The following is a 10,662-nucleotide window of genomic DNA, read 5'->3' on the forward strand; positions in this document are numbered from 1 at the left end:
ATTGTGTCCAGAACTACTCAATGTGGAATAAATATCAGTGCCACTCTGGCCTCAGAAATATAAGATGACTCCTCAACTCTTATATGGAATTGGAGAATTTAGGGTCAAACAGAGATGGCGACCCAGATATCAAGGTGGATCATGAGCCCATGTATGCCCACAGGGAGGGGAGGGACCTGAGAGTCACAGCTATTTAGACTCTGGGTCCACCCCTCTCCCAGGCACCTCTCCTGGATGTCCCATGGGCATCTAGATGGAACACATCCCTACATGCCCTCTTAGTCCTTGCCACAAACCCCCCTCTCCCTTCGGGCCCTCCAAAGGGCATCACTATCCACCCAATCTCCTCCTAGTCCTTGCCCATCTAACCCAGACAGTCCCCCAAACCAGGCAGTCCTTCCTAAGAAACATGTCCTGTATCCATTCTTCCCACTCAACTCCGGCCCAGAGCTGCCTCTTATCTCGTAGCAGCCTGCTTACTTCCAGTCCATTCTCCTTCCAGCTGCCAGGCTTATTTTTCTTTCTCTTTATTTGTCAAAGTGGGTGGTAGTCTGAATAATAGCCCCTAGAGATGTCCACGTCCTAATCTCTGGAGCCCATGACTATATTACCTTACATAGCAAAAGGGACTTTGCAGATACGTTTAAGTTAAGGATCTTGAGATGGGGGAGAGTATCCTGGATTATCCAGGTAAATTCAGTGTAATCACAAGGGCCCTTATAAGAGGGAGGCATCAGGGTCAGAGTGGGAAGAGATGTGGTCATGAAAGCAGAGGTCGGAGAGGTTTGAGGATACTATGCTGCTGTCTTTGAACATGGAGGAAGAGATGTGTGAGCCAAGGAATGCAGGCAGCTCTAGAAACTGGAAAAGGCAAGGAAACAGATTCTCCTTTAGAGCCTCCAGAAGGAACCAGCCTGCTGACACCTTGACTTTAGCTCAGCGAGACCCATTTCAAACTTCTGACCTCCAGAACTGTAAGATAATAAATTTGTGTTGTTTTAAGCCACTGAATTTGTGGCAGTTGTTATAGCAGCAATATGAAAGTAATACAGTGGATTTCAAATAGGGATAGATCCACATGCACATAACTAGTTAAAGCTGTTTTACTTGAAACAAAAATCCAAGTGACAGCTCAGATTCCCTCGATGTCTGCCTGAGTGACTCCAGGCCAGGCTTTCTTAGAATTGGACTCCCTCTGGCCAAATTTGCTTTTTAAAGACACAGGCAGTTTGATAGTGTTCTTCTGAGTCTGTCATTACCATGCGGTCCCCAATCCAGAACGTGATACTGCCCGGGGCATCACCTAATGAGGAAGACCACACGTTGCCTGCTCCTGGGCAGGCAGATGGTAGAGAAATCTTCCTAAGGTGAAAACACCACCTCATCACTCTTCCATTTAAGGTACTTCCAGGGCTCCCTTCTTCTGCCTTTAGGATCAATTGAAATGTCATGGCATGGCTTCCCTGCCTGGAAAGCTCCTCCACCTCCTCACCCCTGTCCTCTGTGAGGATTGTGCAGCTCCTGGAACCCACAGCATTAGCTTTGACCCCCAGGCCTTTTCCCACAGGATTCCCTTTACTTGGAGTGTAGTTCCAGCTCCTCCCACCCTCTCTGGCCAATTTCTATAAAAATGTGAGGCACATTTTTTCAGGGACAGAAGTCAGCCCCTCCGGCAGGACTTGTTCCTGGCCAGAGCTGCTGCCCCCAACCGGCAAGGCAGGTCTGCCCAGGGTGGGGGATCCCAGGTCAAGGGGAGAAAAAGCCCAACTCTGGTTTTCAGGGCTTGCACACACGTGTCTGAGAAGATTCTGAGCTGGCTGACATGACTCCTAGAATTGCCAGAAGAGAGTCCCACTTGGGCAAGCAAAGACGGCTCATTCCACCTTGGGCTGGAACCAGCGACCTGTCCTTAATTAGAGCCAGAGTACACGGGGCTTTCTGGGACTTGTCACCGGTTACTTGTTTCAATCCCAGCTCTGCCAGTCACCAGCTGAACAAATTCTTTAACCTCTCTCAATCTCAGTTTGCTTCTCTGTGAAATGGGGGTAACAACAGCTACTGCCTAGGGCTGTGGTGATGCCTGAAAATGTAGTCATGTATATAAAGCACATAGAGAATGTTCAAGTGGTAGTAGACATTGATACATTTAATCTAGACCTGACTTATCTTTCTACCCGGAAATGATGCTTTCCATTTCATCAACTAATGGAATTAAATTTTAATTATCAAATTAGCCTGGGTGGGACGTGGTCAACCACAACTCTTGCTCTCTGGGTCCACTTCGTCTGGGTCACAGTACCCTTTCCAAGAGGCCCTGCATGAGTCAGCCTATCCATTTGGCTTGTCCCCATGGCCACCAGCATCTCTTGTTCTGGCAAGCACAGCAGCCTTCTAACTGGTCTTTCTGTTTCCACTGTGGGCTCCCCGTCCCCCACCAGTCCATTCTCCTCACAGTTTGTGGCTGTCTTTAAAAAGAAAAAAGCCAAACTGATTATTTTACTTCTTGCTTACAACCCTCAATGACTCTCCCTCCTCCCCAGGGAGTGGTATTTCGATATACCATGAAATTAGAATCAAAATCTCCTTCTCACTGCAGCCTCCAAGACCTCCCTTGTCCCCTGGCTCTGGCTGAGCTCTGCAGCCTCATGGACTCCCTTTCCTGGAAGGACCAGGCTCCTTCTTATACTAGGGCCTTTGCGTATGATGCTCTTACTACCTGGCACATCACTTCCTCCAGGAAAACTTTCTCTGACACTCAGAACAGAAGAGGCCATTGCTCCCGTAGCACCATGGGACTCTGCTTTCTAGTTCCTTCCGTCAGTGGCTCCTTGACTGTATAGTCATCGATTAGGGGCTGTCCCTCCAGTCAGAGACCACAAGGAAAGGAATGATGTTTGTTTTGGTCACCATGGCTTCCCAAGCACAGAGCCTGGAACACATAAGCACTCAATAGATGTTTGTTGAATGAAGGAAGGAAGGACTGAATAAATGGAAGCATAGTGCTATGTATAACACTTTTGTAAAGTAAACAATACCTGTGAAGCCTTTTTTAAAGTAAATAATACCTGTTGAATTACTTTTGGTGTAAAAATTGACCTTCCTATATTACCAGCCTTTCAATATAGTAAATCTGTTTTTCCATGTCCTTTGTAAAGCATTTCTTTTTTAATTTGCTACATTCAAGACACTCTCCTCCTATTAATTTTTCCATGTTAGTGGTTTTTACGACTGCTTTGTGCTTTAAGAAAGAAATGCTATTCGGTATTTAGAATATTCTCTCAGCTTCCTTAGTGAGAAGGCTCTGGTGGCTTTCTCACTGTTGACTATAACCAGTGCAGCTTGGAACACAATGTCACCCTGCAGAACTCTCTCGGACATAGATAAAACTTATTTTGTGTCTCCAGTTGGGAACAAGGTGTTTGGAAGCAGTACCTTATGCAACAGAAGTGCTGTAGGGCTGTCCCTCGGAGGCAAATGAAATAAAGATCATGGTGTGTGGAAAATGTGCCCACAGAGTGCTAGGAATGAAGGATTTTAAAGCTTCTCTGCCAGTAATTCAGTTTTTACTTTATGTTTCTTGGAAAACTGATTGCTTGTATTTACCACATGTGTTATCTAAGATGCAGACGGTGGGGGCAGGGGGGTGGCGGGGAAAGGCCTCCGGGGCCGGCTCCGTGGCCGAGTGGTTAAGTTCACGTGCTCCGCTGCGACGGCCCAGGGTTCAGATCCTGGGCGCGGACATGGCACCGCTCGTCAGGCCACGCTGAGGCAGCGTCCCACATCCCACAACTAGAAGGACCTGCAACTAAGATATACAACTATGTACGGGGGTGGGGGGGGGGCGGGGGGGGTGTGTTGGGAAATAAAGCAGAAAAAAAAAAGGCCTCCTGTGCTGGCAAGGATTTCCATGGCAGCCAGGTCAAATCTGCCCTCTTTGCAACTGACCTCCTGCTCCCTAGGGAGGGGTATTTCCATTCAGCATGAAATCTTTTTGCTTGCTCATTTCTGTGGGGAATGGTCCATGCATGCAAAGTTGTTGACTGTTCTTACTTTATTTCAGAAATGTGCAGGGTTGGGACACCTGAATTTTTCCTCGAATGCTTTAAAGCAAATTACATGCCGGAACTGCTCAGGCTTGCTCCTGGCGGAATTTCCTTTGAGCGTTCATATCTCGAAAACTTATGTAACCTGACGCAATTATCTGAAAAGGCTCGGAATCCAAAAGAACACTGTTCTAAGCTAGGAATGAAGGTCGGGGCTGGGAAAGAAGTGTTCTCCCCTCCCTGGGGACTGGGTCATACTTGACTATGACAATGCCCAATTCATGATGCGAAGAAAAATGTTAAACCTGGCACTGTGACCAGTGGGCGCAATTGCTTTGTCTCTGAAAGAGGGATAGCGTGATGAGGTGCTCGAGGGGCATTACAAAGCTCTAGACCTGGCTGGCAGTTAAAAATATTTCAATAACCACCTTGAGCAACTGGTCTTCCCAGGATGGAAACAAGAGTGGTCTGGGCCCCTTTTGGGGAATAGCCACCTCCACTGACTCAAAAATCAAACCCATCTTGAGAGACGAGCTCTCATGCCAGCAGTTAGCGCTGCAAATGGGGTGTATGTGAGGATCTGGAACTCATACTTTCACCAACTGGTTGGTCCAGGTGATTCTGAATCAAGCTCAGCCCAAGACTCACCCCGTCACCACCACCACCACCACCCCCACCCCCCGCAGCCCAATCCCCATCTCAAGGGAGGAGTAGGGAGAGTGAGGACACAAACTCTAAGTGCAGACCTAAAATCAGGGCTCCACCAGGAGATGACCCCTCATTCCCGCAAGCCCTTGGGCCAAGAAGCTTCTTTTTCTCTTCCTTTTGTTTTCACTTTTTGGAAATCCCAATCCTGCTCACTATTTGCATACCAGCGGTGAGGGACCTCCAAGGAGAACCGGCACCACTCATAGGTGGTTGGCTTTTCAAGGAATTCGCTGGAGAAAATTGTAGGCAAGGCTGTGGACAAAACTCCCCTCCATCTGGTTTCAGTTTATTTAAAAAAACAACACACACAGGCCTCCCCACCAGCAATCGGAAAACAGCCACAGCTTTCCCAGGGGGTGTATTAGCCACCGGGGGTGGGGCTGAATTATGTATATGCAAATAAATTAAACCAGCCAGCCAACAGCAACTAATTTTTGTATCTTTTGCAGTTGTTCTGCCAAGAAAAGGCCTGAATCAGGGGTGAAGGAAGCAAGTTTTGGAATTAGTTTTAACAACTTGCCTTAATTCTACCATTGGGACACATCTTTCTAATCCAGAAGCAAATAAAAAGAGGTTGCTAGTCTTTTGCCTGGGTATTGCCCACTGCATAATGCCAACCTCCTTGGCTGAAGGCCAAGGGGCAGTACCTTGGGTAGAAGCATAGGGTCTGGACTGCTGTGTGATCTAGGGCATGTCACTTAACCTCTCTGAGTCTGTTTTCTTACGTACAGGAAGAGGATAATGATAGTGTTTGCTTTATAGAGATGATGTGAGGATAGTAAGTAAAATAAAGTATGAGCAAGCTGAACATAAGGACTGGCAGACAGCAAACACACAGTAAATGTGACAGAAGATTAATAACTCAAAGCCACACTGCAGGACCCAAGAGGGCTGGTTTCACCTGGAGTCAGCAAACTCTCCCTGAAAATACTCTCAGGTGGGGCTTGCCCTTCTCCTGGAGAACACTTCAGAGCACATTCCTTTAATGTTTCCCAAATTCAAGGGCCCCAATACCCAAACATCTGCCTTCAATCCTGGAGGCAAAAATAAAGTTCAGAGAAGGGTGCCAGACAGAATTTGAAGGAGCAAGTGATGCTCCTAGCTTCCTGCATCTCACGGTCCCCTTTTCCAGGTAACCGAAGGGACTGATTTCCAGGTACACAGCCTAGATGGGGTACCTCTGAAAAGTGAGAAGGTTTCAGTTCACATCCAGGGCACGTGGAGGCAGGTTGGCAATCTCCAGGGCTCCCATGGCACGTGATGATGTGCTGGAGACCATGGCATCCAGCTGCCTCTGGGCTCAGCCCTTGCAAGTCCATGAGCACCTTGGTTTGTCTGAAACAGATCTCTGGTTCTGTCCCTCATCTAGATGCAACAGGACTCCCAGCCTCCACTCTTCCCCTGTCCCCAAATCCACTTCCTGGCCAATGCAGACAGGGGCCTCATTTACTCCAGACCATTCTCAGCTCTCCTTTGCTCTCAGAACGAAGTCTAAGAGGCCTCATGTGACAAATGTGGCTCTGCATTAATACAGTTCTCAAGAGCCCAGACTTCAGGCTCAGGTCCCCCTGAGTTTGAACCTTGGGGTCGTCCAAGATGCAAACTCAAGTGCACCTGAGTTTGAGACCTTGAACAATTTTCTTAGCCTCTGGAAGCCTCAGTTTCCTTGAACGTAAAATTGTAATAATGCTACCTACTACAAAGGGCTATTGTGAGGCTTCTGCACCCAACCCTGGGCTTGGGATAGAGCAACAGGTTTGGAGGCCAGTGCATGGAATGAAAATTGAGGATGAGGTGGGGAGGGGGTGGCTGCCAGAACTGAGGAAGATGATGAGACGAGCTTTGGACATGCTGAGTGAAAGGAGCCTGTGGGTGTCCAAGGGGGGTGTCCAGGGGCAGCTGGACACACAGGCCTGGAGTCAAGAGCAAGGCCTTGGCTAGGAAGGAGTGTGGGAGTCCCCAGCATGTGAGTAGGAAGATGAGCTCATGGTGGGGGAAAGGACCAGGGGTGAGGCCTCCACAGCCAGAGCTTCACTCACAAGGAGAGAAGCTTGCAAAGGAGGCCGAGGAGAACCAAGGAGGTAGGAGGAAATTCAGCAGCGGTGGCTTCACAGGTGCCAAAGGGGAAAGGTCTTGGGGCAGTGAGGAGTGGCCAGCAGGGCAGAGGCTTTGAGGATGCTAAGTTAACTGAAAGCAGAGATGTGTCTATGTTATTTGGGGACTAGGATGTCATTCACTGGTGATCTCTGGCAAGGTCAGGAGGGGGAGCTGACTCAGAGCTAGAGTGAGGGAGGGGAGAGGGGAGATGGTGATTGTAGACAATTTTAGAGAAATGTGGCTGAGAATAGTGGTGGAGAGCATGAGAACAGCACTTGAGGAAAGGGGTATAGGATTGAGGTGAAAGAAGTTCTTTATTGTGGTTACGGGGGGAGAGGCCAGAGCTGGTTGCATGCTGCCAGGAAGGGGCCAGTGGTTAGTTATTATATCCATGGTGCCCAGCAAAGGGCCTGGAATGCAGTAGGAACTCAATAAAAATTTGCTGCATTTGAGGACAGGGAGGGATGGGGTCTGGAACCTGGGTGGAGGACTGGCCATTGGCAGGAAGGGAGGCCCCTCTTTGCAGGGGAGGGAGATGTGGCGGGGTGCCAGGAGTGAGCAGAGTGCAGGACAGGGCCTCCTTAGGAGTCTGCTGCTTCTGAGCTGGACCACAGAGGGAGGAAGAGGTGATAAGGGTGTGCTTGGCTCCAGCAACCCCGGTGTGGCCAGGGGACAGAGCATGAGCGCTTGGACACTGCTACCTGGCACCGCCCCACACACACCCCCACCACACCCCACCCCACCCCACCACCATTCCTCAAATCCAGCGGTCACCTTCCCTTTATCCCCTTCAGAGCGGCACCCTCCCCAAAAGGCCAGCAGATGGTGCCAGTGAATTGCTGGACTCAGCTGGACCAGACCAGAGCCAACCTGCCAGTCCCCAACCCACCTCTGGGCCCTCCAGAGCCTGGGGCATGCTAAGGCTTTGGCTCTCCAGGTTTCTAACCAAAGTGGAGTGGGAGCGCAGGACTAAGGACAAAGATTATGGGCTGAGAGCATAGGGGTGGGTGGGTCAGGGCCTCTCTTCCTGCTGGTAGCCCTTCATTCCTCAGGCCCTGCCTTATCTGCTGAGGCCCTACCCTCTGCCCCCCTTCCATTCTCCTCCCTGGAGGCCCTGCCAGCCTAGACTCCTGGTTCTGGCAGAGGCTGGTTCTCTGCCCCTGGGCAGGCACAACTTGGCACCAGGCCTCAGACAGGGCTGGGCCAGCCCTTCCCAGCCATGACCGCCAGAACCACCTTCTTTCCACTTCCAAGACCATCTCCACCTGGTGAGGGGTAAGGGGTCAGCTGCTGAGGAGGCCACAGGGGGCTGGAGCATAGATCCTAGGAAGGAGTCTTGGCCTCCTGGCCTAAGAAGTGGAGTGAATTAGGAGGTGAGAGATTTATATAAAAATGTGGTAGAGGGTCCGGCCCCGTGGCTGAGGTTGAGTCTGCGCGCTCTGCTTCGGCAGCCTGGGGTTTCGCCGGTTCTGATCCTGGGCACGGACATGGCACTGCTCATCAAGCCATGCTGGGGCGGCATCCCACATGCCACAATTAGAAGGACCCACAACTAAAAATATACAACCATGTACTGGGGAGCTTTGGGGAGAAAAAGGAAAAATAAAATCTTTAAAAGAAAAATGTGGTAGATTATCCAGTCCCACAAGACCCAAACCACACAAGACTCATGGTTGTGTCCAAGGTGGTACAATGTCCCAGCAGCTCAGCTGGAAACATCCCCTCTTCATCCTAGCCATCCTATTCTCCGCAGCCAAAGGCAATTCCCTATACTCCCTCTCAGCAAGTCCCTCTCCCCATCGTGGGCTTCCCAATGAGTCAGGATCCTTCATGTTTCCTTCCCAGGATAGTGTAGGATCCTGTTTCTCAGTCTCTGTTCTCACCTTGCTTTCCTGCTTCCACCTCCCTACCCTTCGACTCCTGCTCTGGCAAGTGCTGGTACTACCTGTGTGACCTTGACCTTGAAGGCTGCCTGGGACCCCCACCTCACTCCCTCACCTACACCCCCTCCCTAGTCCCAAGGGGGAAGCCCTTAATGGGCTGAAGCTGGAGAAACCACAGTCAGACTCTCAGTAGGGTGACCAGAGCTGGGGGATCCCACCAATCCAGGGTCTACAGCTCAGATCAGAAAGCCAGGCCAAGGGTGCTGTGTCTACCACTAAGCCTGGGCCATAGATTCAGGACAACAGGAGTTGGTAGGTTATGGAAAAGGAACATTTCCCTAAGTTTCCAAAGGATGACCAGACCGAAGGAGAGAGAATCACTGGAAATACACAAAGCACACACAAATGTACTCACAAGCACATACAAGGTCATGGCACAGGGACAGACACACTATGCATGCTTGGACAAGCTATGGAGCCCATGGACACGCGTATATACTAATATAGGCACCCAAGGTCGTGTACCCAAGGTCAGGCTCACACAGCCTCCTCAAGCAAGTCCTGCCTCCCAGGGCCAAGGCTAGCCTGATGTCTGTACTTACAGGAGGAGGAATAGGTAGGGGCACAAGAGTGGCTCTGGATAGGAGATGGGTCCTCCACCCGAGCCTGTCCCCTTAAGTGGGTCTGGCTCCCAGCCATCTCCCTGAGACACCCCTGGAGGCTATGCCTGGGTGGCAGAGAAGGCTTTGGAGGAAGCATTGCCTTGAAGCCCTAGCAAAAAGCCTTGGCACCTAAGATAGAGAATGGGCAACAGGGCTGGGAGGGGCCAAGACCTCCCCGGACCTAGTTGGGGCATGGATGAGGCACTGGGCAAGGCCCAGAGGCCCACAGGAAACAGGACCCCCCTCCGCCATGGGCTGCACCTACTGCCCTCAGTATAGGGCCTGGCAGTCAGGTACTGGCACCAACTCCTAGTGTCTGGCAGAGCCCTGGCATGGATGCCAAGCACAGGGTGCCAGACATGGGGGTGGTCAGGGTGGGGGGCCTTCAGGCCACACACAAACACAGACCTTCATATACACAGGCAGGGAAATGCACCCATACTCACATCACTTATTTTATACCCTGGGGAATCATGGGAGCAGTGCAGGGATCACCCTGTCCTAGAGGTGCCCTCACTGACTCCCCAGGTGTCCCCATTGGCCTGGCTCTTGGAGTCCCTGGGGTTGGAGGGTGGGCTGGAAGTAACGGGAGGCCGACACGCTTCCTCTGAACCCCTCTCCCCACCCACCCTCACACACATACACTTGTGTGGCAAGGCTGGGCCGTGGAGGGAAGGGGGAAGGCAGGCAAGAGATTCCCGAGAACCCGAGCTCGGGAGCTCCCGCCCCAAGCCGGATCTGTGGTGGCGGGCAGCTTAGGTGTGAGCGTGCCTCAGGGCGTGTGTGCGGGGGACCCGCGGCCGCCACGGCGCACGGCGTGGGAGTGCGGCGCGTGTGCGGGCGGCGGCCACGTGCGGGAGGGCCAGTTCCCCGCGGTGTGCCGGCAGGCCCGGCGGCAGCGGCAGTGCTACCAGTGGGGAGCTTGAATGGAAGTTGTGCGCGTCCTCAGGTGTCCCGAGCTAGTGTGAGCTGGATGTGCTCACCTGGGAGCGGCGGCTCAGCGGCCCTGGGCACGTTTGTGGGGCGTAGGGGTGAGCGGACGCAGGGCACAAGGACTAGACCGACCGGCCCTCTCCCGGCGCGGCCCGCGGCGAGGCGGCTCCTCCTTGAGCAGCAACTTTAGGACTTTGTTCCGGCTTCTTCGAAAGCGGATCTGGTAGCTGGGGTGGGGCGGAGGGGGGGGGGGCACCTGCCCTGCGCGGGGTGCACGGAGAGAAGTGGAGGAAAGCCCCGCCCCAACCCCCTCCTCCGCTCCGCCCTCTCCCCGCC

This window comes from Equus przewalskii, chromosome 3 (assembly GCF_037783145.1).
Source record: "Equus przewalskii isolate Varuska chromosome 3, EquPr2, whole genome shotgun sequence".
Taxonomy (NCBI): domain Eukaryota; kingdom Metazoa; phylum Chordata; class Mammalia; order Perissodactyla; family Equidae; genus Equus; species Equus przewalskii.